The sequence below is a fragment of the Peromyscus eremicus genome, chromosome 6 (genome assembly GCF_949786415.1).
Source record: "Peromyscus eremicus chromosome 6, PerEre_H2_v1, whole genome shotgun sequence".
NCBI lineage: Eukaryota > Metazoa > Chordata > Mammalia > Rodentia > Cricetidae > Peromyscus > Peromyscus eremicus.
In genome coordinates this window covers 6,500,260-6,506,259 of record NC_081421.1, presented here as the reverse complement: position 1 = coordinate 6,506,259, position 6,000 = coordinate 6,500,260, and positions in this window count along the sequence as shown.

Below are 6,000 nucleotides of genomic sequence, written 5' to 3'. Positions count from 1 at the left end.
CACACACACATGCATGCACATACATGCACATGCACATACACATGTGTGTCTGTGTGCCTGTGCATGTGCATGTGTGAGTGTGTGTGTATAATAACAACTAGTGTAAAAAGAAGAGTCCATGGATTCAAAAGGTCAAGTAGGGGTATATGGGAGAGTTTTGGGAAAAGAAAAAGGAAAATAGATATAGTTACATTATACTCTCAGAAATTGAAATTATAATTGAAAAATAAAATACTTTACTAGTCCCTTTGGTACTATGTTCATTTAGGAAAATAACAGCAGTAATTTATCTTCTAGATCTTATGATCTGTCTAGCCATAGGTCCATGACCTCTAATAGTGACAGGTTTAAGTTTCATCTTGAAGAGCAGTACTTGAATCCAATTAAAAAGTGACTGTTTATTCAAATGTTGTTCATGTCACTCTTGCACCAGTGAGCTGATCTTGTCAGGTAGGTGATTGTAGTACTTTGCTGGTTTTACACTTGGATAATACTGATGATTAATTTTGTCCTCTGGTACTATCCATAGAACCTTCTAACACTATTAGTAAGGGACTATGGGATGCTTAATCCTGAAAGGGCCATCTGTATCACACACCTCTTCCAAAGGATCAGGGATCATGACAGAAGACAGAGAAGAAAGGATGTGCATGTAAGTTTCTTTTGGACATAGGTAGAAGGCTGCACATATGGACTCACAGTGGCTGTGACAGCAGGCACTAGACCTGCTCAAGGCAGTCCAAATCTCAGCATGCAGATATGAGATATGTGCAGAGTCCCACCTAAAGCTAAAGAGTTATTGATAACAGGCTACTGCTGGGGGAGAGTCAGTTTGGTCAGGACTGTCATCCCTTCCAATGGGAAGCTACATATCTAAGAATATATGGGCATCACAAATCAGGATTTTGAGGGTAAAATAAAAGAAAAAGAAAAAATGAAGGAATTCAAAGTTGTGTCAGTAGGAAAGCCAGGTGATCTAGGGGAGCTATGGGAGGGCATGGATATGACCAAAATACATTCTATGACATTTTCAAAGAGCTAATAAAAATATTTATAAAGTCATAGACCTCTTTGCCTTGCCAGGTCTATGCTTTGTAAAGTCTCTCTCTCTCTCTCTCTCTCTCTCTCTCTCTCTCTCTCTCTCTCTCTCTCTCTCTCTCTCTCTCTCGCTCTCTCTCTCTCTCTCTCTCTCTCTCTCTCTCCTAATTCCCATCTTTTTATCTCCCTTCTCTCTGTTTCATCAATAACTGGTCATATTTTATTTGGAATACTTAAAACAATAAAAGACTCTATTCTTTATTAAGCTATATCACAATCCTAGGTTACATTAAATGTTAAATAGTAAGAAAAGCAAAGACATATATCATAATAGCTACTTAATAATCACAATGCAATTGAAAGTCTTACAGAAGATTTCATTTTGCAGGAGAAAATATCTAATTTTTCACTCAAGTCTATAGGATCTCAAGTTTCCTAGAAATTTACTGTGCCACGCTTTGATTTTTAAACATGTCATCTCTTCAAAATTTTCTAATTTCTAACTTTGTCTCTTAACTTGGGACATATTCAGCTTTTCTCTACAATTGGTGACTATAGATTGGATCTTTTTCTGCAAGCATCACAGCATGCTTTTCTCAATTTCTCACCAGTGGTACCTGGCACCCTAGTCCCTTGCCGCTGCTGCTGTTAATATCTCCTACAGCTGTACCACAGGGTTCCAAATCCCCATTCCCTCTGTGTGTCTGCATTCTGCAACAAGGAAGAAGCTTTGTTTTGATCAATATGCAATGATTACTTCTGAAACTCAGCAGGTGGATTTATTAAAGAAGTTTTTCCTAATGAGAATGAGAAATGGGATGGCATGTTTGTAGTCATGTTAATTAAATTGAATGACCTTTACATACGTACAGAATAGTTTGGAATGTTTCCTTGGTATAATCCCAGAAAACAAAGTACTTCATCTTCTTTCCAGGAGTGTATTCAATGATGTGGACCAGTTAAAACAAAACAATTCTCTGATAAAATAACCTCCATATTATTCATGCAAGGAAATTATGACTCCATCCATAATCTTATGATAAGAGTGCTTCAGTTGCCTGATCTGAGCTATGCTTGAGTATTTATATGTTCCCTCATTACACACACTTTCTATTACCCACCTGAGGACAATTATACAATGCTTATGTGCTAGTTAAAATATGTAGTTAAGCAATATCAGTACAACAGTAAGTGTATTAACCTGGTTAGAGTTTTGGGCTTTTGACCACTATAGGCTTCTGACTAGGTACATTTCTTCATATTTTTCAAATGAACATACAGATTTCTGTTCTTTTACCTATTTGTACATAAGAATTGATAATGGTTGATATGTTAAGGATTTACTGTGAAGTTAGAAATTGGAATGGTGACTTTAGGAAATAAAACAGAAAAAAAAATGGGAGAAAAAATATTGTGCTTTGTTTTGTAGTAATTACCGTGGTTAGATTTCTAGAAGAGATGAACTGGAAATGAAAATAACTGATGAGATGTGAGTATTTGTGAGCAATATTTTGAAGGAATTGTCATTGATAAAATTTGATGCTGTGACCAAGGATTAATGCCTTGCCAGTTTTAGGACTCAGACAAGGAAATCCAGAAGAGAACTGGGTACATAGCTTAGGAGAAGACCGTATGTGAGGCAAAACCTACAACCACCACTTCAATAACCTAGCATAACCTCTAATTACACACAAAGTATTTGTCCTTATATCCACAGATAAGGGTAGTCTTTACCTCACATCAAGGAAATTCCTCTAGCAACAGAAAAAAAATCATTATGGAAAACCATAACCAACCAAAATGCAGAGCTGCTGAGCCTAGTCCCAGCAAACAAGAGTGTAAGAGCCAGGGGATTAGGGAGAGTGCTTTGAGATTGTGTCTGCTAGGAATGTTATTAAAAAAAAAATACACCCATAAAGCCACCTTAACATGACTACCTAAACATGAGCTGAAAATGGACTGTCACAGAAGACATGCCAAAGTGGACAGGGAAAAGCCCATGAGGACTCAACCATACACAAAGAACTACAGGCACTGAAGGAATTCTGAGAGCAGGAGAAACAGTCTTCTCCAGGGAAGAGCACACCAATTGGTTACCCAATATCAAATGGTCAGCGTTGAACACATACATACTGTAGCACGAATCTCAAAAGGTCTTATTAATAAAAACAAACCTGGAGCCAGGTATTGGGGGTGAATGCTGGAAGATCAGAGAGACAGAACAGGCCACAGCTAATCTCACCTCGCCAACTTCTCAGCCAATCCTGTTTCCTCAAACTGGAAGCCTCTGAGTCTTCATCTGGAATGAATCTCAGCTGAACTGCAGCTAAAAGCCTAAAAGCTTAACCAGACTCTAGTTCCTGGTTTTCACACCTGATATACTTTTCTGCTTCCTGCCATCACTTCCTGGGATTAAAGGCGTGTGTCACCAGTGTCACCATGTCTGGCTGTTCCCAGTGTGGCTTTGAACTCACAGAGATCCAGGTGGATCTCTGCCTCCAGAATGCTAGGATTAAAGGTATGTGTGCCACAATTTCCTAACCTCTATGTCTATCTAGCGGCTGTTCTGTTCTGTGACACCAGATAAGTTTATTAAGGTGCACAATATATTGGGGGACACAATATCACCACAACATACAAGTAATATTATGCCAAAAGAGCAAGTTATATTTAGGAATATATATGTACTTACATGTGCAAGTATGCATGCAAGGACAAGTAGTGAAAAAACAGGCCTTGAATTTGAAAGAGAGCCAGGAGGTACATGGTAATGTTTAGAGACAGCAACAGGAATGGAGAAATAATGTAACTGTGTTATAATCTCAAAAAAATAATAAATTAGAAACAAAATAAAGTGACATCCATACAAAAATGAAATGAAGGTCACTCAGCTGAGAAACCAGAATAGTGTACACATAATCTACCATCTTCGAGTCACTTAGAGTACCACAGTGCCTGGGACAACAATTCACAAGGAGAACGACAATGAGACTGGAAATGACAACACCCAAACATTAACAATCACTTGTAAAAGATAAAGATCAGGATCCAGAGCTGCCTACTCTGCGACCGATTATTGGGCAGATGCTTTAGAAGTTTAGATAATGAATAGCTACATAAAAGTCAGTGTGAGCATGAGAGGCCATTGCAGGGAAGACTGAAGGAAAAAACAACCCCAGGATTTCCACATGAATGAGACGTATGTTATGAACTACAAAGTGACTGTTACTTTAAAATATTTTGTGATGACAATGATCAATGATTTTACCAAACAATATAAAAGACTCTGTGTGTGTGTGTGTGTGTGTGTGTGTATGTGTGTGCATGCACACACAAAACTATAGATGAGAGGTATGATCCCAGAGGTGGTCCCAGGGTGCTCCTCTGGGCTTTATGTCCATCAGAACCATTGCACGCCAGATAGAGAATTCTCAACTTCTTGTCCAATCAGATAAATAGTAATAGAATAAGACGACTTTGGTCCCAATGATCCCGACACAGATATTGTCACAATCTGTGAACACTTCAGAGAATGAGGATTAATAATGCTGCAAAATGCTTGCTATTTTGGATGAGGAAAGGAACATAGAGAGAAAAATAAAATAGAACATGTGTCCCCAAAGAACTTCGATATAATTCAGAGGGGAAAAAAAAGCAAGAAGAAAGGAAATTTAAAAGTATTCCTATTGGTATGCTCAGAGAGTCTTAAAATATTCTTGCATCCATATTAAAATATAAATAGGTGGTGACAAAATGAAACAATTCACAAAACTTTAGCTATTAAGCATGGTTGTCAACTTAAAAAAATAACTAGAAACATAACTATCTAGAAAATTGGAAGGGAATGAAAATGCAGAACATGGAATGAAAAGAATAGTTTCAAAATAAAACAGTAAATAAATAAAGCAAATTAGAAAATCAGGTCAAGTTCAAACTAAGGGGCAAAACAAAATAAAGGAGCAAGGAAGAACAACCATCCAAGAAAAACTTAAGTGCCAGGAGCCAAGGAAAGAGAATTAGAAATGAGATAAAACAATTGTCCCATCCTTATATGGACAGAAAAAATATTCATGATCTCAATCTTAAAAATGGAGTCAAATAACCTAAGATTGCGAGCTGCTTCCCTCTTTAATTTTTGAGGAAGGATAACACATTAATAAGCCTTTTCTACATGTATTTCCCATAGAATGTTCACCACTTACTGAAAAATAACCACACAAAACCTATGTAAAAAAAAATGTATCACAACGGGAATGTTGGAAAATACATTAGTAGACAGGAAAGCTACCTGGTGGATTAATTAGTAATACACACTTCTACAACCCAAAGGTTTAATACCCTTGGCAAGTAGGAATCACTTTTATAAATGGAAAAGGGCTTTATTCCTGTGAGAAATCTGAAAATAATAAACTGAAAACTGAATAAGTGGGCATCCTGATGTTGTGCTGATGACATGAAACAGTAAATAAGTTGGGAGAAAAGTAGATGAGAATACACAAAATTAAAACTTTGATGACAAACAGGCAAATAGAGCAGAACTTTCGTTTAATCATTCAGTTAAACTGAGCTTGCTTACAGGACTATACATGAGGGGCTACTTATAGAATCATTGGCAACATAAAGGCTATTGCATCACTACAAAGCCAGCCCAGTAGAGTGACAATTCACAAAAGCTGTATCCTGTGATTCCCTGCACAACTTTCAGTCAGCTCCACCAAATTATCTCCTCTCTCCAGTTACTTACAACAGATGCATCCTGGGCAAAGGGCCTTGTGAATCACCCATTTTCTGGGCTTCCTGAGTCTGGTACATTTTATGAACTTCTAGAGGCTTGTAAGTCTCAATTCTTCCTTTCTTCAGAAAGGAACATTTCCATTAGGAAAAATGTTACAAAACACTGGGAAAATCTGTATTCCTTCATGAACCTATAATCATGCAGGTGATGGCAGACATGGGTTTAAG